This window comes from Phyllostomus hastatus, unplaced genomic scaffold, assembly GCF_019186645.2.
Source record: "Phyllostomus hastatus isolate PE091 unplaced genomic scaffold, TTU_PhHast_1.1 phas_scaffold_46, whole genome shotgun sequence".
Taxonomy (NCBI): Eukaryota; Metazoa; Chordata; class Mammalia; order Chiroptera; family Phyllostomidae; genus Phyllostomus; species Phyllostomus hastatus.
The window spans coordinates 7,928,565-7,951,120 of record NW_025334032.1 but is presented as its reverse complement, the minus strand read 5'-3'; the positions used below and the strand labels follow the sequence as shown (position 1 = coordinate 7,951,120).

At 35.3% G+C, this 22,556-nt stretch overlaps 1 protein-coding gene and 1 non-coding gene across 2 annotated transcripts in view; both read left to right on the top strand.

Moving 5' to 3' along the window:
* FGF14 (fibroblast growth factor 14) overlaps positions 1-22,556 on the top strand; it is a 717,766-nt gene that overhangs the window by 458,484 nt on the left and 236,726 nt on the right. The window lies entirely within an intron of this gene.
* Positions 10,440-10,546, top strand: LOC123807830. Its single transcript, XR_006783707.1, has one exon. It is a non-coding gene; the product is annotated as a U6 spliceosomal RNA (small nuclear RNA).

Below are 22,556 nucleotides of genomic sequence, written 5' to 3'. Positions count from 1 at the left end.
TGCTGGAAAAGTTCACTAGTCCTGTGGAAAGAACTCCCAGAAAAGGCAGAGACAAGCCAGTAACGTGTCAATAAGCTCATCCCTCTGTCTCTTCTCATCCCTTATGATTATTATTGTCTTCTTACCTTTCTTGCTCTCAGTCTTGCTCTCTTTATCTCTTGTTGCTCTCTCTTTTTTCTGTAGTATTTAGGCTTGCTTCACTGGCACTTATGTTACATTTGTTTGCTTTTACCTCCAGAAATCTGTCTTATCTCTCATATCACCACACAATGAGAAATCTCTTATTTCTGGTTTAAGCCTGGACACACATTCATTCAACAGGAATTTATTGAATATCTCAACAGTTCATTGCATGGTCTTTGACTTGAAAATTATCAAAACTAAATTATTTTTGTGGTACTATTTCCTGTTCACTCCCCTTACCACACACACTGCCCATAGACTGTGTTTTAACCAGTTAGTCAGGAAGATTTTGTCATCAGGGCTGTCAAGGCTGACTATGCAGGGTATGGAATGCATTACTTGAAGAAGGGACATTCCTATGGAATATGATGGATTAGCATCCCCCCTGAAATTATGCAGTGAGGTGGTGGTCTCACATAGCTGAAATGTATTGTTTTAAGGTAACTGATATTTAAGAATATTGTTATTCATGGTTGAGGGTGAGCAGGAGTGCATGGATAGTGGCAGTCTCCAAGCACACCTAATTCCCCAACCAGGCTGGTTTTCCACATTCAGCTAGTGTATGGGAGCACCACAGGCCAAGTGGCAAATTTCTGTAGTATCCAGGAGCTCTACACCAAGATCTCAGGCATATTTGAGATCTTACTGTCTGAGGTTTAAGATACAAGATGCCAGAGAAGTAAGTGAAAGCTATACTAACCTCTTCTCAGGACCAATCTGGAATTACAGCTAAATTGCAGATAAATCATCTGGACTAACCAGTTGAACACTAGCTGGAGAGAAGCCTTACACATACAGACAGATGAAAACACTTCAGCACAATGCGACTGGTAGGGAGTGTGGAGGAGACATGAAGGACTGGCTGGGCTTCCACAGGTGGCAGCTGAATTACCAGAGGCATGGGTATTTCAGTGGCTGAGGAATCACCCCTGAGAAGTGTAGGTTCTAAACCTCAAGCTGGCTTCCCAGCCTACAACACCAGAACAGGAAAAGAACCCAGATAACATCCAGCTGTGAAAAAGCAGCAGGGGTTCTATCAGCCAGGGAGAGATGACTCTAGACACAGAGAGCCTTTTAAAGAGCTAAAGAACAAAATTTCATTTTTCAGCCACTTACCCTGGGTGCTGGCAAAAGGAGAGCAGAGTGGACTAGAGACACTTAAGGAGAGTCTGGAGTTGGTGGCTCTGGGGAGGAAACTTAATAGCACAGCTGCCAGGACCCATGTACTGAGTCATTACCCATACTGCTAGAGCCATCTCTCTCAGGTAGAACACTCCTCTCTGAGTGGCATCTGCTGGAAGAGAAGCAACAACCCCACCAAAGGAACACTCTGCCCCACACTGTGGTGATTAATCCTGACTGCTGATTACAGAATGATTATATCAGTGATTGATGGGCTAACAGCTGATTAGTTTAACACCTAATCCAGAAAATACAAAGAAGCAGCCACTGTGAGAAGACAAAGAAATAGACCTCAAAACAAAGAACAAGAGAATTTTCCAGAAGAACTAGATGAAATGGAAGTAAGCAATTTATTAGATAGGGAGTTTAGAGTAATGACTATAAGGATATGCAACAGCATGAAAAAAAGACAGAGAAACCATAAAAAAGTCAGAAATAAAGAATGCAATATCTGAGATAAATAATACATTGGAAGGAATAAACAGTAGGTTAAATTAAGCAGAGAATTGGATCAGTGTTTTGGAAGACAAATTAGCAAAAAACAATCAGGCACAGCAGCAAAAAGAAAAAATAATTTAAAAAAATGAGGAGAGCTTACAAAATATTTTCAGCATCATAAATCATAACAACATCCACATTATGGGAATACCAGAAGGACAAAGCAAGGGAGAGTAGCAAGGGATTGAGAACATATTTGAAGAAATAATAACAAAAACTTTCCTAATTTGGTGAAGGAAAAAGTCACACAAGTCCAGGAAGCTCAAAGAGTCCCAAACAAGTTGAATCAAAAGAGGCCTACACCTAGACACATTATAATTAAAATGACATGGCTTAAAGATAATGAGTGTCCTAATAGCCACAAGAGAAAAGCAGATAGCCAAAAGTAGAAAAGCTCTACAAAGGAGCACCAATTAGACTACCATCTGATTACCCCTCAGAAACATTGCAGGCCAGAAGGTAGTGAAATAGTCAATGTAATGAAGAGCAAGTTACCTACAACTGAGGCTACTATACCCAGCAAGGCTATTATTTAAAATCAAAGGAGAAATAAGGAGCTTCCCAGATGAGAAAAAGCTAAAGGATTTGTTAACACCAAACCAATGTTGCAACAAATGTTAAAGAGCTTACTTTAAGAAAAAAAAGAAGAAAAAGATTAAAAAAAAGAGGAAAACAGTCTAACAATAAAATGGCACTACAATGTACTTATCAATAACCACCTTAAATGTAAATGGCTTAAGTGCTCCAGCCAAAACATAGAGGATACTGAATGGATAAAAAACCAAGACCCATATATATGCTGCCTCCAAGAGACCCATCTCAGATTGAAATTTGCACACAGACTAAAAGTAAAGGGATGGACAAAGATATTTCAGGAAAATAGAAAAAAATGCTGAGTAGCAGTAATTATGTCTGACAAAATAGACTTTAAAACCAAGGCTATAGTGAGAGATAAAGAAGGATACTGCATAATGATAAAAGGAATAATCCAACAAGAGGATATAACTCTAGTAAACATTTATACACCCAACATAGGAGGACCTAAATATGTGAAGCAAATCTTAATGGACATAAAAGGAGAAATTGACAGAAATACAGTCATAGTTGGGGATTTAACCCCCCATTGACTTCAATGGTTACATCTTCCAGGCTGACAACCAACAAGGAGACAATGGCCTTAAATGACACATTAGATCAAATGGATTTAATTGACATCTTCAGAGTATTTCACCCCAAAGCAGCAGAATATACATGCTTTTCAAGTGTCCATGGAATGTTTTGTAGAATAGACTGATGTTAGGACACAAAGTAAGTCTCAATTAATTTAAGAAGATTGAAATCATATCAAGAATCTTCTCTGACCATAATGCTATGGAACTAGAAATCAACCACAAGAAGTACACTAAAAAACATGCAAAGACATAGAAACTAAATACTGTTATTAAAAAATAAATGGGTCAACAATGAGATCAAGGAAGAAATTAAAAGATACCTTGAAACAAATGGAAATGAGGACAAAACAACCCACAATCTGTGGGATGCTGGAAAGCAATCCTAAAGGCAAAATACATACTGTTACAGTACTGTCTCAAAACAAACAAAAACAAACAAACAAACAAACAAACAAACAAGAAAAAGGTCAAATAAAGAATCTAACCTCACACTTAAAGGAACTTGAACAGGAACAACAAACAAAACCCAATGTAAGTAAAAGGAAGGAAATCATTGATATCAGAGCAGATATAAGTGAAATAGAGTCTAAAAAAATGGCACAAAAGATCAATGGATCTAAGAGCTGGTTCTTCAAAAAGATAAACAAGATTGACAAACCATTAACCAGATTCTTCAAGAGTAAAAGAGAAAGGATGCAAATAAATAAAATCAGAATTAAAAGAGGATAAATAACAACTGACACTAAAGAAATACAAAGGATTATAAGAAAATATTATGAATAATGATATGTCAATGAACTGGACAACCTGGAATGAAATGGATAAATTCCTAGAAACATACAATCTTCCAAAACTAAATTGGGAAGAATCAAAGAATCTTAATAGACAGATTATCCCTACTGAAACTGAAGCAGTAATCAAAAAATTCTAAACAAACAAAAGCCCTAGACCAGATGAACTCACAGGCAAATTTTACCAAACATTCCAAGAAGAACTAACACCTCTCCTTCTCAAACTATTTCATAAATTCAAGAGAAGTGTAGGGTCCCCAAATCATTTTGTGGTATTAGCATTATCCTAATTCCAAAACCAGATAAAGACACTACAAAGAAAGAAAATTATAGGCCAATATCAGTGATGAACAGAGATAAACTCCTTAACAAAATATTAGCAAACCAAATAGAGCAATGCATCAAAAAAATCATATACCATGATCAAGTGTGATTTATTCTAAAAAAGCAAGGATGGTACGGTCACAAATCAATAAAAATGTGATGTACCACATAAACAAAATGAAGGATAAAAACCACATGATTATATCAATAGATGCAGAGAAATCTTTTGATAAAATCCAGCATTCATTTATGATAAAAACACTCAGCAACCTGGGAATAGAGGAAACATGCCTAAATATAATAGAGGCTATAGGTGACAGCATCACATACTCACTGCCAGCATCATACTCAATGGGCAAAAACTACAAGCGTTTCCCTTACAATTGGAAACAATACAAGGATATCCACTTCCACCTCTCTTATTAAACATAGTACTGGAAGTCCTAGCCACAGCAATCAAACAAGAAGAAATAAAAGGCATCTGAATTGGAAAGGAAGAACTGTCTTTATTTGCAGATGACATAATACTGTACATAGAGAACCCCAAAGATTTTACCACAGAACTGTTAGAACTGAGAAATGAATTCAGCAAAGTAGCAAGATACAAAATTAATATTGAGAAATCAGTTGCATTTTTATATGCCAATATCAAGCTTACAGAAAGGAAAATTAAAATCAATCTCATTAAAAATTAAAAACAATTGCTTCAAAAAGTATAAAATATCTAGGAATAAACTTAACCATGGACATAAAACACCTGCACTCAGAAAATTATAAAACATTGAAGAAAAAGGTAAAGAATATACAAATAAATGGAAACATATATCATGTTCATAGATGGGATGAATTAACATCTTTAAAATGTCCTACCCAAAGCAATTTATGGATTCAACACAATTCCTATCAAGAGTGCAATGACATATTTCACAGAACTAGAACAAATATTTCAAAAATTTACAGAGAAGCACGGAAGGCCCCATATAGCAATGGCGACCCTGAAAAAGAAAAAAATAAGAATCACCCTACCCAATATCAAAGTATACTATAAGGCCATGGTAATCAAAACTTGATGGTACTGGCATGAAAATAGACATATAAATCAATGGACCAGAATAGAGGGCCCCAAAATAAACCCACACCCTTATAATCAACTAATATTTGACCAAGGGAATAAACATATTCAGTGGGCTAAAGATAGTTTATTCAATAAATGGGGTCAGGAAAATTGGACAGATACATGCAGAAAAAGGAAACTTGACCACTTTCTTACACCACACACAAGAATAAATTCAAAATGGATCAAATACTTCAATGTTGGACCCCAAACCATAAAAATACTAGAAGAAACATAAGCTTCAAAATCTTGGACATTGCTCATAGAAATTTTTTATTGCACATATCTCCCCAGGCAAAGGAAACAAAAGAAAAAATAAACAAATGGGATGGGATGACATAAAACTAAAAACTTATTGCACAGCAAGGGAAATCATCAACAAAATAAAAAGACAAGCCACAGAAAGAGAGAACATATTCGCTGATACATGTGATAAGGGCATAATATCCGAAATTTAGAAAGTACTTGCAAAACTGAACAGCAAAAACAAACAAACAAACAACCCGATTAAAATATGGGCAAAGGAAGTGAATAAACACTTCTCTAAAGAGGATACAGATGGCTAATCGACATATGAAAAGATGTTCAAACTCACTAATCATTAGAGAAATTCAAATAAAAACCATAATGAGATACCATCTCACACCTGTCACCATGGCTATCATCAATAAATCAAAAGACAACAAGTGCTGGCAAGGATGTGGTGAAAGAGGAATGCTTTTGCACTATTGGTGTGAATGGCAGATTGGTGCAGCCACTGTGGAAAGCAGTATGAAGTTATTAAAAAAATTAAAAATGGATCTGCCTTTTGACCCAGTAATCAATCCCACTTCTGGGAATATATCTGAAGAAACCCAAAACACTAATTCCAAAGAAAATAAGCACCTGTTATGTTCATTGCAGCATTATTTCTAATCACCAAGATATGAAAGCAGCCAAAGTGTCCATCAATAGATGAGTGGATAAAACAACTATGAGACATTTACACAATGTAATTCTACTCAGCTGTAAAAAAGAAGAAAATTTTACCTTCTGCAATAGTATGTATGGATGGACCTGGAGAACATTATGCTAAGTGAAATAAGCCAGTTAGAGAAAGACAAATACCATATGATTTTACCCATATATGGAATCTAACAAACTGAACTAACAAGCAATACAGAGGCAGACTCATAGATGGAGAACAAGTAATAGCTAGTGAATGAGAGGGGAGGTTAGTGGGTGGAGGGATTCAAAAAAATGAAAAGGACTGCTGGACATGGACAACAGGATGGTGTTTGCTGGGGGGAGGCGATATAGGGGACTAAATGGCAATGGAAAAATATAATAAAGGTTATATATTTTAAATAAATAAATAAATGTAAAAAGAAAATTCAAAAAAATTGTGATTCAGCATTGCAGTTTCTTATGTGAATTCCCTAGTTGTTAAAGCTAGTTTATATTAATACACTTTAAATGCTTGATGTATTTGATTGCAATCTAATGTTAGAGGCATGCTGCATACTAAACTCTAATATTAGAGTCTGAAAGGTTTTTGGCTCTGACACTTGTTAGCCACGTGACATTGAGCAAGTTACTTAACCTTTCTGAGCCTCAACATCCTCTACTACAAAATGGAGAAAATAATACCCAATTTTGAAAGTTCTTGTAAAGATTATGAACCATGTATCAGTCTCAAAAGTGTGCCTATATAGCCTAGGGATAGACATGTTTCCTCTTAGTTAAATAGTAGAGGACATAATCTTTTGAATTAGTGTTTTAGGTTTCTTCAGATAAATTCTCAGGTGTAATCTACTGGGCCATAAGAAGTGAAATTTCTGGGTCATAAGGCAGTTCCATTTTTAATTTTTTAATAACTCCACATTGCTTTCCACAGTGGCCGCACCAATCTGTATTCTCACCAATAGTGCAGAAGTGTTCCACTTTCCTCACATCCTTTCCAGCACTTGTTGTTTGTTGATTTATTGATGATAGCCACTGTGACTGGAATGAAGTGGTATCTCATTGTGGTGTTAATTTACATTTCTCTGATGCTGAGTGATGCTGAACATCTTTTCATATGTTTATTGGTCATCTGTATGTCCTCTTTGGTGAAGTGTCTATTCACATTCATAGCAGTGTTTTCTACAATAGCCAAGATTTAGAAGCAGTCCAAGTGTCCATCAGTTGATGAGTAGATAAAACAGCTGTGGCACAGTTACACAATGGAATACTACTCATCCATAAAAAAGGAAAATTTTACTTTACTTAGAAGGCATTATGCTGAGTGAAATAAGCCAGTTAGAGAAGGAAAAATACCACATGATTTCACTCATATGTAGAATCTAATGAAAAAATTGAATTAACAAGACAAACAGAGACAAGCTCATAATAGCAGGTTGACAGTTCTGGTGGGATAGGATGGGGGTAGATGGATTGAGCAAAAAGAAAATGAACTCATGGACATGGACAACAGTATGGTGATTGCAGGGGAGGAGAACAGGTGTGTGGAGATAGAAGGGGTATGAAGGGGATAAGTGCTAGTGGAAAAAATACCATAAAAGTTGTTTAAAATGATAAATAAACAAATACAACTATTTAAAGTGAATTAACAAAGCACATATGACTTACTAACTAGAATTTAGGGTTGTAAATAGCACAGCATGCAATGATTGTAATGAATGATATTGAATGAAGTTTTTTATACTTATAAGTAAAAACAAATTTAAATATTTAAGGGAGTAGATAAGGAAGGAAGTATGACAGTAATTAGCAAATGAACCAAACAATCGTCACCACCAAATTGGGACTTCTTTATCAAATATACAAGGAAAAGTAAAATAATTACTGTGGCAAAGGAGAATATCTGCAAGCCAACCTGCATTTTTTTTTTGTAAATGATGTTACAGTTTTCCTTGGAAAGAATGACTATAATTTTTCAAAAGATACTAGAAGGTTTCCATGACTACAACCTCTGGAGGAAGGGGCTAACTTTTTTTAAACATGAATGTGCATTACTTAGTTCACATTATGTACCAAGCCAGCTGGTTAATTTCTTTCTTAAGAAGTTTAAAAACAGAAATAAGAAAAGGGCAATTAAGGGCATTTTCTGATATGTCCCATGAAGTAGAGATAGTCTGTATGAGAAAGGTGAAGATTGTTTTCTATATTAAAGACAGAGAAACTACCTTGACAGAGAGTTATTTGTGCAATCCTCCTACCATGGCAATGACATTTTTTAAAGTAAATCTGAGATCACTACTTTATAAATTTTGTTGTCAAATCTTTTTTCAATATAATTTGTTGTCAAATTTGTTTTTCTCAATGTAATTTATATTATTATTTTTAAATTATTTTATTGTTGTTTAAAATATTGTATTTAAAATGTTGTATGCATTTGCCCATCACCAGTCCCCACCTCCCTCCCCTGCTTCCACCCCTTCTTGGTTTTGTCCATGTGTCCATGTGTTCCTGAAAACCCTTCTCCCCTTCTCCCTGTTATCTGCCACCGCCTCTGGTTACAGTCAGATTGTCTCCTCCAGCAAAGGAATCCCTATGCCATTATTTTTGGGTTTGACTTACCCACCCTGAATTAAAAAACAAAAAGAACTTTGAATGAAAGACTTTATCAGTAAGATTGCTATGATTGTATACATGTTATCACATCTTCTTTATCCAATCATTTATCAAAGGACACCAGTTATTTCTATGTTTTGGTCCCTGTGAATATGCTGGAATTAACATAGTGGTACATATATCTTTGCAAGTAAACATTTTCATACTTTTCAAGTAGATACCCAGAAAATGTATTGCTGAGTCGTATGGTAACACTATTCTTAATTTTTTGAGGAGCCTCCATACTGCTGCCCATAGTGTCTGTACCAGTTTACATTCTTATCAGCAATGAATTAGGGTTCCTTTTTTGCCACAACTTCCCTAACACTTATTATTTGTCTTATCGATTATATTATAGTTATTCTAACAGGTATGATGTGGTCTCTCATTATAGTTCTGAGCACCTTTTCATATATCTGATGGCCATTGGTATGTTTCCTTGGTGTGTCTTTTCATGTCCTTGGCATATTTTTAATTGGATAGTTTTTTTGTTGTTGAGTTGCATAAGTTTTTTATATATTGTGGATATCAGTGGTGTGGTCTGCAAATATCTTCTTTCTCCATTTGATTGGTTGCCCTTTTGTTTTGTTGACAGTTACTTTTTAAAAAATACTTTATTAACTTATTTTTAGAGAGAGGGGAAGGGAAGGAGAAAGAGAGGGAAGGTAACATAATATAAGAGAGAAACATCAATAGGTCGCCTCTTTGCATGTGCCCCTACCTGGCACTGAACCTGCAACCCAGATGTGTACACTGACTCGAAATCAAACCAGTGACACTTTGCCCTGTGGAATCATACCCAACCAACAAAACCACACCAGTCAGGGCAGTTGATGTTTACTTTTTTTGAGCAGAAGCTTTTTAGTTTGATATAGTTTCATTCATTTAGTTTTGCCCTCTCTTTCGTTTGGTGTCAAATTCGTAAAATCCTCTCTAAAATCAATGGCCATGAGTTTAGCACATACATTTTCTTCTGTGTAACTTATTGTTTCAGGTCTTTGATCCATTTTGAGTTAATTTTTGTGTATGGGGACAGATAGTAGTCTAGCATTATCTTTTGCATGATACTTTCCCATTTTCCCAGCATCATTTATTGGAAAGGCTTTCTTTTCTTTATTGTCTGTTTTTGACTGTTTTGTCAAAAATTATTTTTCCATGTACATGTGTGTTCATTTCTGGGTTTTCCATTCTGTTCATTGGTTTGTGTTTCTGTTTTTCTGCCAATACCATGCTGTTTTGATTATTGTCACTTTGTAGCATAATTTGAAGTCAGGGAGTGTGATACCTCAGGTTAGTTCTTTCTTTTCAGATTGCCTTGACTATTCAGGGTCTTTGTGATTTCATATAAATCTGATGAATCTTTGTCCTATCTTTTTAAAATGTCATTGGGATTTTGAAGGGGATTGCATTAAATCTTTATATTGCTTTGGGTAATATGGCCATTTTAACTGTGTTGATTCTTCCAATCCACCAATACAAAATATCTTTTAATTTTTTGTGTCTTTTTAAATCTGCATTAATGATGTTTTATAGTTTTCAGTGCAAAGGTCCTTGAAATTCTTTGTTAAGTTTATTCCTAGGGTGCTCACTTTGGCAGCACATATACTAAAATTGGAACAATACAGAGAAGATTAGCATGGCCCCTGCGCAAGGATGACACGCAAATTCATGAAGTGTTCCATATTAAAAAAAAAACAACTTTATTCCTCGGTATTTGTATTGTTTTTTGTTACAATTGCAAAATGGATTGCTTTTTTCCATTCCTTTTTCTGAAACTATTGTTAGTATATAGGAATACAATGGATTTTTGTACATTGGTTATGTATCATACAACTTTACTGTATTTGTTTATGGTTTCTAATAGGTTTTTGAGGAGTATTTAAGGTTTTCTATATAAAAATCATGTCATCTGCAAAATGTGACAATTTTACTTTTTTATTCCCAACTGGAAGCCTTTTATTTCTTTCCCTTGCCTGATTGCTCTGGCTAGGATTTTCAGTACTCTATTGAATAAGATTGGTGAATGTGGACATCCCTGAGCAGTTCCTGATCTTAGAGGAAAAGCTTTCAGTTTTTTACCATTGAATAAGATATTAGGTGAACTTTATTGCATTGAGATACCTTCCTTCTATACCCAATTTATTGAGTGTTTTAATCATAAATAGATGTTGTATCTTGTCAAATGCTTTTCTGCATCTATTGATATCACATGATTTGTATCCTTTACTTTGTTAATGTGGTGTGTTATATTGAGAGACTTGCATATGTTGAACCATCCTTGTGCTCCTGGAATGAACCTACTTAGCCATAGAGAAGGTGAAACACTGCCATTTGTGACAACATGGTTGGATCTTGAGAAAATCATGCTAACCAAAATAAGTCAGAGAGAAAACATCAAGAACCATATGATTTCACTCATATGTGGGATATAAAACTGAAAACAACCAACCAACCAACAAAAAAAACTTATAGACACAGATAAGGGTACAGTGATTACCAGAGAAAAGGGGAGTGGGAAATAGTAAAGCATAAAGGGGGTCAAATATGTGGTGACAGAAGATTTAACTTTGGGTGGTAGGTACATATGCAACATAAAGATGATGATCATATAACTGTACATTTTAAACATATAATTTTATTAACTCATGTCACTCCAATATATTTATTTTTTTTAATTGCTATGATCAATGAGGGTAAAAGGAGAAATTTTTTTCTGGAAGTATGAGAAAGAAAGCTGATTCAACTATTTTCCAAATTTTTTCAGAAAATTTTAAAAGGAGTTTATCTTGTAGATGAGGAAATTGCTTCCAAATTCTGCCTTCTCTATGCCAAAATATTGCAGCCTTGGGCAAAAATAACTATGAAATAAATGGTTGTCGATCCTCACATAACTAAACAGTGAGAACTTCCAATTTTCTTTAAATAATTCCAATTGGTTGTTTTGAAATAGCCTGGGTCAGGTAGGCATACATGGAACCTCATGAATAATTACTATCGTAATTATAGTAATTGTGCCAGTAACTTTGTTTGGGATTGGGAGTTCAGGTGAGACAAGACATAAGAAACCTATATGCTATACTCACAAAATAACAAACTAAGCAACATTAAAATCATGCTTTTATTTGAAGTACATAATTGTTTATTCACCTGTCATCATATTGAGTCTGATTAATAAAGGAATTTTATTAAAAGTTTAATATATATTGCTAGAGGAGTGAACCTTGTCTCTCTACCCTTCATGTTTCTTAGCATTAAACTCCCATTTCAGATCCCTATCTCCATAGAAAATGCAAAGGTAGAAAATGTCACTGTTGACCTGCTGTATATTATATGTACTTTTATTTATTGGATGCACTATAAAGTTTAAAATGTTTGTGCATTTGATACATTACATTATCATGGACCTTATTTTATAAGAGAAGCTACCTTATAATGGAAATGACTTTTGTGCTAGACCCTCTTGACAAATATATCACTTCTCCTAGCCTGGAAATGCTATGTAGCTTTAAAAACACTTAACTGAAAACATGGACAAAGACAACGGGGTAGTGGGGAGACTGAATGTAAAAGGTGGGGCGTGGGTAGGACAGGGGAAAGTAATGGGAGGGAAATGAGGACAACCGTAATTGAACAAAAATAAAAAATTTAAAATTTAAAATAAAGACACAACTAAATTAAATTTTAATTTTGCATAAGGAATGTCTGCATGCTCCATTAGGTAACTAGAGACATTACCACAGAAAACTATAAACTCACTGTTTTGTGATTTTCTCATCTTGTGTTCCAGTATCTGACATCCTTAAATGTCACTGAGAAGATCCTCTAGGCAAAAAAAATTACAAAGAATCTCTAAAATGTTCTTCATGAGGGGCCATATACAAAGTGTAAAATGTATTGTGAACTGGTGAAATTCTTTAAAAAATATAATGGCAACAAACTGAATTGAAGAAATGTTTTCTGGTTGTGCTAAAGATAGAAATAGAAAAGAAAGGATCTGAGTTCAAGGTTTTGATCACCCATGTATTTCCACTGTAAGAGTTGACAAATATGTAGTTTCTGTTTTCCTCAGTTTCTTTATCTTCAAAACATGATACCCAAATGTGGTTCACCATAATTGATAGATATAGGAGACAATTAGAAAAGATGTTATACTCTATCCATTTTAAATAGAGGTAAAAGGGTTCAATAGTGATTAAGACATTGTTGTGAGGCAAATAACAACAGAACCAGAAAAAGCATCCAAGTGTTCTGATCCATAAAAATGAGTATTTGTTACATGCATAAATAATGACAAAAAACAGATGAAGAGGAATGCTTCCTTTTGGTCCTTTGAAGTAACTCTTTGTCAGGATGAGAAGCATTTTTTGCACTAGTACAAAGGAATGACATTCTGGCCAGCCCCTACTTCTCTCTAGTCATCACAACTCAGTACCTTATCAAATAAGGATCGATTTCTTTTTTTTTTTGTATCTAATTGGATGCTACTTTTCTACTTTAGGCAGCAAATCTTAAAAAAGAAACACATAAGCCACAATTTTAAAAAGTTGGAATTATGACAGTTTTAAGCTTCATTTAGAGTGAAAAAATAGTCATAAAAATAGTTATGTGGACTTTGTGTAGGGATGCAAAGAATGAAGAGCAGGAACAGGAGCTTATTGCAAAGGCTTCCACAATGATTAATTTGAACTGCCCGCTTTCTTCACCTCTTTGAAACAGAATGTTTGCAAGGCACCAGAGAACTTCAAAGGGAAGAATTTTTATTTATGACTCCAAATGAGGAGAACCAGAAATACTAAGCTAATCCATTTCTTATCCTTCGGCTCAAGTCACAGAATCAGATTAATTTTAGTTATTTATTAATTTACCAACTCTTTATCAGTGTTAATTATAAGCTAAGTATTTGGAAAGTTAATTAAGAAGAACTAGGCAACACATGCCTTTACAAAGATTTCATGGATGTCTCCATCCTATTGTCCATCAGCAATTATTTTACCAGTTGGTGGGTTCTGTGATAACTTCATGCTAGGCATGTCTTTCTCTTTTGTTCAGCTCAAACAATGCTTAGATAAAAAAAATTTGCTGATGGGATAAATGAATGAATGATTAAATAATGAATGGGAAGAGGGATAAAGGAGCAATGGGGGAAACTTAGTTTAGCAGCTATGTTCTCTCCTTTGCCATTGAGTATTCTTAAATATAAAATACTAGAAATCTTGAGCTATGGGGCCTTCCTAAATATTTTCTTTTATGATTTAGAAATATTGTATCCAGTAATTGTTATAAAAAAACAATATTTTATACATTCAACAGTTAAAATGTTATGTTACAGTTTGGCAGGTTGAAAAAATCAAAGAGGCCTGGCTGGTGTGGCTCAATGGACTGAGTGCTGGCCTATGAACAAAAGGGCCACTTGTTTGATTCCTAGTCAGGGCACATGCCAGGGTTGTGGGCCAGGTCCCCAGTGGGGCTTGCATGAGAGGCAACCACACATTGATGTTTCTTTCCCTCTCTTTCTCCTCTTCTTCTCCTCTCTCTAAAAATAAATAAATAAAATATCTAAAACAAAAGAAAAAGAGAAATATTTTTCAGGTTTTTTTGTCAGATTTATGACATTGCTGCTAATAAACTAGTCATAGCCATTATATTACAATTTCACCTTTACTCACTAACATTCATTTACCTTCATTTCTGAGACAATATTATCTACTTATGGTTATACTTTCACTTGTTTGATAAAGAGAAATTGCTTGTAGTTTGTAATCAGTTATAGTTTCCCTTCCAGGCCTCCAGTCCTAGCTAATAAAATTCAGACAACTGTTTTTAAATTTTATCTTAGTGTTGGCAAAGAGTTACAAATTCATGATATGACCATTGACTCTGACTCATTTTCACTACAGTTATAGGTGAGCTTCAAATTCAGAAAAAGGTAATGTATCTATTTTTATTCAGAGTATTAATTTAGGAGATTTCCATTCTTCTAGTTAGGCAGCAGGTATTTATAGGGCTCATAAGGTGTCTGATGGCTTTTAATGTGACATACAATAGATTTTGTGGGGGATTTAAAGGAGATACAAAGACATCATGACAAGACATGGTCCCAGCCTGCTGGAAGATAGTATCACAGAGAAGTACCGGTGCATAAATAATTCCATGTGTAGGATCTTTAAAGAAACACCTTGATTTAGAGAGCCTATGAAAGGAGAACATTTAAGGAACAGATTTACTTACATATGACTACTAGTGTTTCCATTGTTTTCATTGCAGTTTGTTTCAGTTAATCATGAAAAGGAATAAGCAGAGTTTCCTCCCATCACATGATCTTGTAATGATCACACTTTGTCTGTTCTGCAAAGTCTTATATTGACACACATTTAGCTCAACAATTTTACCTTTTGTATGACTAAAAGGGAATTATTATGACAATAGTCAAAGAAAATATATAAAAGTCATTCTAAAATTATTAAGTACAAATATTATCTGAGAGTAATTAAAATACTTTTAGTGATTTTTGATTCAATAGACCCTACCCTCACACATTTTTATTCAATAGAAGAAGCTCATGTATTCTGTCTAATTCAGTAGGTCTGGGATAAACATGGGAAATATGTTTTTAAGTTTCATTTTATGTAACTTTGTTGCAGAAAACCCAGGAGCACATGCTGAGATGTTCTATTACTGAACCACCTAATGAATGTCACAGAAATCATGGTTTAGTGTTGTTTTTTTAAAGAATTAAACACTGTAGCATTGTGTTGATGCTTGGTGTTCTTATTCAAAGACTGGGTTAGTTAGCTATTGATGGGAGTTTAAACTGACTAACCAAACTTTAGCCATCTATGAGTGATTTTCTTAGGCATTCCTTCAATCCTCTTTCCATTTTTTAAAATTTTGTTTTCTTAAGTTTTTCCAGTATAAGGTATTATTTACATATATAATATGTAAGTTAAAGGTATACAACATGATGATTTGATGCATGCATGTAATACAAAATGATTACCACAGTAAGAGTAATTAACACCTCCTTATCATCACATAATTATCAATTTGTGTGTGTGTGTGTGTGTGTGTGGTGATAGCATTTAGGATTTATTCTCTTGATCTAGAAATCCCATTTCTGGGTATATATCCAAAGGAAATGAAGCCATTATCTTGAAGGGATATCTGTACTCCCATGTTCATTTCAGCATTATTCACCATAACCAAGGCATAGAAACAAACTGTTGATGAATGAATGGGTAAAAAATTGTAACACACACACACACACACACACACACACACAATGGAATGTTATTCAGCCTTAAAGAAGAAGTAAATCTTATTATGTATGATACCATGGATGGACCTTGAAGGCAGTGTGCTAAGCAAGATAACCATACAGAAAAATACAAATACTACATGACATCGCTTATATGTAGAGTGTAAAAAAACTGCCAGGCTCATAGAAACAGAGTAGAAAAATGGTTTCCAGAAGCTGAGGGGTGGGAGAGATTGGGAGAAGCAGATAAAATGATAAAAACTTTCAATTATAACAAAAATGAGTTCTGTGATCTAATGGATAACATGATGATTATAGTTGATAACACTGCATCATACCATTGAAATTTGCAAAGAGAATAGAACTGAATAACACCAAAAATAATATGTGAGGTGATGGATATGTTCATTAAGTAGAGGGGGAGAACGTGCTCATAAGGTGTATGTTTATCAAACCATCCCATATATGTTTTGAATAGTTTACAATTTTATGAGTTACCTTAATAAAGCTGGGGGAAGAATATGTCTACTCTCTTAACAACTTTGAAGTATAAACTAAAGTATGGTTTATTATTCTGTGGTTTATTAAAATTGCCATGTTGTATTTTAGATCCTCAGAATCTTATCACCTTATAGCGGGAAGTTAATTGCATTTGGCCAACATCTGACCATTTCCCCTACCTACCATTGCTTTTTTTTATTTTTTGAGTTCCCAAACTGCTTAATAAGATCAAGATTCCTGATGCAATTTGCAGAAATAACCAACTGTCTCATAATCCTTCTTTATTCATTCCCTAGGGCTACTCTAACAAAGTATTGCAAACTGGATTGCTTAAACAATAAAAATTTATTCTTTCAAAGTTTTGGGGGCAAGAGATTCAATAACCAAGGCATTGGCAGGACAAGTCCCCTTCCTGCAAGGGAGTATTTTTCCTTGTCTTTTTGAAAGTAGTTTCTATAAGTAATTGTTGATTACTGGCAATCCAAGGCATCTCTTGTCTTGTAAATTAACACCTCAGTCTCTGCCTTATCTTTAGCTGCTGTTGAGTCTTGTATGCCTGTCTCTGTGTGCAAATTTCCCCTTTTTATAAGTATTACAGCTAAAATTCTTAACTGAATATATATGAGCCTCTCAAAAATGTTAACTTTAACTCAGCTTTTAGAATTTCAATTATGAATCCAGTTATGTGGATATTTATTAAAATTGCATTATACACCAGGCAGAGAGATGAAAAGTCACTAGGGAAAAGAGAGATGGAGGAGGCATGATTGGAATTCTCAAAAAATTTCCAAATATAGTGAAGAATAAAAGTATGTAAACAACTATCTTGCAAGATAGAGTAAATGTCAAAAATGAAGTATAGAAAAACACTGAGGAGAAGTGACATGTACTGACTGAAGAAATCAGTGAAAAGTGCTTGTAGAATTTAACCTGAGCTTTAAAATATAAACAAGGTTTTCAATGGATGAGAGTTAGAGAAAGGAAAACTCCAAGGTGAAATAACAGCTTAGTGCATACAGAGCTGTGAAAATATAATGCATGTTGAGGGAAATGAAAATAGTCTAATGCAATGACTATGAGACTGGAGAATTACTAAAACAACAAGTCAGAGCATTCAACATCCCCCAAAGACTCCCAGGAACATACCTGTAGATAAACAAGGGCATTATTATGCATTGCACTGAGAGAGAACACACACCATGAAGAATTATGGGCCTTCTTGGTAGTGGAATGCTGTAAGGAATGTATTATAAGATCAGGGCTTTTGTTGGGTGATTTGATGGAGGGTAAGCAATTGGGGGTGTGCTATAGATTGGAAGAACAGACAGTTGGGGCAAGTCTGTGGTTAGGTATTTTGATAAGTCTTATTTGTAGGGAGAGGTAACTAGAATGAGGACAGAGCTGTGATTGGTAAAGCAGTAGCAGTTGCTCATTTTGGCCAAGGGAGGGAGGATTTGGTATTTTAGGGGGTGGCACAGGTGATCTTGTTTTCATCAGTGTTTAGGTAAAATTCTGAAGTACCTTGGATTTGTCTCACCTTATTTTGGCATCTACAGTTGTTGTTCTGTGAGGTTGCTCATGCACAGAAAATATGACCTGTCTCTCAGTATTGGCTGGCTTGTGAGTGCCGGAAATGTTCTTTGTTATTGTTGTTAAGACTTATAATCAGAGGAGAGGTTCAAGATGGAGATGTAGGTAAACTGGCTCGCCTCCTTACAAAACCACATAAAAATACAACTAAATTACAGAACAACCATCATTCAGGAACATCAGAAATCAAGGTGAATGGAAGTCTTACAACTACAGAATTAAGGAAAAAAACACATCAAGACTGGTGGAAGGGGTAGGGGTGTGAAATGCTCTGGTCACACACAAACATGTGACATAAAAATTGGGAAGGATATTGCAGGAGCAAGAGGTTGCATCCCCACACCAGGCCCTCTATTCCAGGGTTCCAGTGCCAGAAAGATGACTGTTAACTTCTGGATGTAAAATCCAATGGGGTTTGAGGCTGTGGAAGACAAATTGATAGAGTCTCAAGCAGTTCCTCTTCAAGTGTTTATTTGGACTCACTCCCTCTGGGCTCTAACACAAGAGCAGCAGCTTGAAAGGCATGGAAGACATATGTGGTGGAACTGAATTGTCTGGCATCAGGGTGAGAGCTAGGGGGCAGCTTTCTCCCAGATAGAACATTGGCAGAGGCCATTGTTCCTTTTCTAAGTCCTCCCTCCACAGAACAAGAAGGTGAGCACCATATGTGAGACTCCATCAACCTGGCTCACACTGTTTGCTCCATCCTGGAGATTCCCTGAGGCTCTGCCCCACCCAACTTTTGGGCCCACCCAGGCTGTTTCCAGTGGCTTTTCCGTACAAATGACTCATATTGGCACATGCTTCAGATCTTTCTAAATTCTCTCAAACAAACAGCATCTGGCCTCAGCATGCCCTGTTCCTAATGCTAAGTGTCTTCAGGCCTGACTAATAGTAGCAGGCCTTGGTTTACAGCTTGAACTTACTTGGGTACCTCCAAGCCTAGCACAAGTAGCAACCAACTGCAGATTGCTTTGTAGCTTATTTGGGTGGCCCTGGACAGAAGACAGTGGGTAGCTGATCTTGGCCTACACCTCCCTTAAGGCCCCAGAGCATGTACACCCAGTGGACAGCTACAGGCCACAGACCACCCAACCACCTCCATAAGTGACATACTCAAGGGGTAGACTCAGTAGGAACCAGAGCCTTGCTGACCCGCCAACAGCAATTAAGGCTTAGCTACAGGAGGGGAGTATATGCAGCCCACATAGTGAGCTCACCTTGAGTGCCTGGCTTGAGTGATAGGGGAGGCTGTGACACTGGACCCTATACTAGGCCACTCTACCAAGCTAGGGAGTTGTAGCAGCTCTACCTAATACATGAAAACAAACACAGGTAGGATGCCAAAATGAGGAGACAAAGAAACATGGCCTGTCAGGCCTGGGTAGTACTTAAATGGGAGAAACATGGCCCAAATGAAGGAATGGAGCAAAACTCCTGAGGGAGAAGTAAACAAAATGTTGAAAAACAAGTTTGAGCATTGAACAACAATAAAAAAGGAACATAAAATTATGATTAAATGTTGACATTCATCTCTTTTAAAGAAATGAGATATTCATCTTCTTGGAAAATGTAAGTTGAGTCTAATTCTTCTACTTCATTCCTTTATGTTTGTAAGCTCCTAGTTTCCATTTAACACATACATGATGATTTTCTTATTAATATAATTTCTGAAAATGTATAATTGATGATTATGAGTACTGTAAAAATGGATAAAATGGAATTAAATTCTTTTTTCCTATTTCCATTGCCATGATTTATGCTTGGACTTTAATTACTCTCTTCTTAGACTAGTAAAGCCTCATAACTTGTACTCCATGTTGCTGATGATAACTCTTTACTTATGTAATTATGTTTTACAACATGCATCAGATCAGCTTAATGTAATATTTTGGCCACAAACCTTAGGCATTTTTGCATCTTTTTTTTTTAATGAAGAACCATGTTCTTTCTTTGCCTGAACTATAAGCATTTTCTATGGCATGGTTTGACCTCAAAAAGCTGTTTATGCTACTATACTCCCTTTGTATCTTGTCTTTTGTCCCAAATCCATGCTATTGCTCTACCTATTCTCTTTAGTTAGAATCCCCATTCTTCACTCTGACTTTAACAGGATTAGATGTGTTTTTCATATTGAAAACCTACTTTCAAAGCTGAGTTCAACCTTTTCTTAGTCAGGCATAAATGCTTTCTTTTTCTGCATTCCTGCCACTTTTCAGTTTGGCCATTTTAAACCATCATTTTCTTTCTACCTATGCTTCTTTGCTTCTCCCATTGACTTGAAAATTCCTTAAAGGTAAGGGCTATGTGTCTTTAATCTTATGATCCAACATATTTTTAAAGTTGAATTGGGCATTTAAGAACAAAACCTGCTGAGAGAAAGGACATTGCCTAACTAGCATTTCTTTTGGAGGTAAAAGATATTTTGAGATTGTACCTGCCTAAGGAGATATTGCTAAGAGTCTGGGTCTAGTCATGCTAAGTTATTTGACATCCCTGGGTTAATGGTTACTTAAAGTTTGAGTGTTTCTCAAGCACCTCACTCTAGTGTTACAGATAGGATATTAAAGACAGTAAAATACATACTTTTGACCACTAAGAATCTCACTAACTAATGGAGAAGATTAAAATGGCACAAGTAAATACAGGTTAACACAATTACCTATTCCTATTTCTACTCCTGGAAGTCCTGAATTAAGTTCTAAGAATAGCTAATGTTGCTAACTCGTACTTTTGTTCAGACCTAGAAAATACCTAAGTATATCAGTTAGGATGTATTCAGCTACAAGTAAGGCCCAACTACTAGTAATACACACACACACACTCTATACATACTCTATAATATATTACATAGGGAGTATGTAATATACTCCCTATATTATATATTATATCTATATAAAATATATTATATATGGAATATATGAAGGGAGTTCAATAAAGCCTTGTTCAATGGCTTCATTACTGAATTAGAAACTCAGCTCTCCTACCCTTATTGGGAATTTCATAGCTCCTATATAACTGCTGGAGCTTCAGTCATCTCTTACTTTATACTTATGTTCCTAAAAGAAGGGCAACACAAAATAGATTGTCATTTTATCAAGGAAGACAAAGACAAAAATCTTTCCTAGCACTCCTTTGATCACACCTCCTTTGTCCTCCGCACTGTGAAGACTTTCCTTTACATCTCATTTGTTAGAAGCTGGGTTTCAGGGCTGCAAATTTTCTAAGGAAAGCTAGGGAGATAAGTTTCTAGAAAGCAGAAATGGACTCACACACTGTGTTTTATTTCCTGGGGTCAAGCAAATTGCCACAGTGAACAAAGTTGGAATTTTATTGACAAAAATCGATGGGGAGTGGTTTGGTGAAACTTAGCTGTCTTCTTCAATAACCAACTCAAAATCTTTTACTAGCTCTTCTTCATTTTATTCTTGATCCTACGGGAAAATTTAAGCACTTGGGAAAATATATGAGCCCTTTTAAATCTCCATGGTACTATAACAAAAGCATATTCATTTCTAAGCATCAATGTTCCTTTACTGAAATTTTTTTCTGTTTACTTTTCAGAGCTTACCAAATTAATAGTATCTGTAAGTGGCATTCATTTTACTAAATAGTACCTACCCCTGTACTGCAAAGAGCAGTCCCTCAGTTTTCTGCAGGACTATAGTTGAGCAGCTGTGACAAGCACTAAGGAAGAATATTAACAAAACTTTGTAGCTAGGCAGAACTATCAACTAGTACTCATCAGATTGTGTCATCATGGAAGTTCCACATTGGGCAGTGATTGTGTTAGGGAATAGGACAGAATTCTGGATTATTACTAAGAAAGTTGTCTGAAATAGAAAAATGTCGGTTCACCTTCTCATTTTATAGCTGGAATTCAGTCTCCTCAACACAAGGTCCATACATGAATTCACAAAAGGGAAAACTGAGGTACAGAAATATTAACCTAAATGTAAGATAATTTAAAAACTGATGAGGTAGGAACAGTGCAGTTATCTTAGAGACCATCATATTATTCATATACCTGTTCCACACACTCACCTACATATAAAGAAAAGGGAAACCAATCTTATCTCTTTTGCATGTCTTCAAATTCTTCCAAATGAGACCATCATGGTCACTTCAATTAGACTCAGTGAATGGAACATTGTGTATATAAAACAAAACAAAATTGTTGCAAAGTCGGAGAAAATTGTGTTTATATTTGAAAATTTTAGGGCAAATTAGAGCTGGTATATGTCCTATTCTAGGAGTGTTTGATGATCATATTAGTTATAGAAACATTTACAAGTGTGAAAATTTTGTGTGAAACTTCTTTTATTCCTCCTCTTTTTTTAAAGAGAAAAACC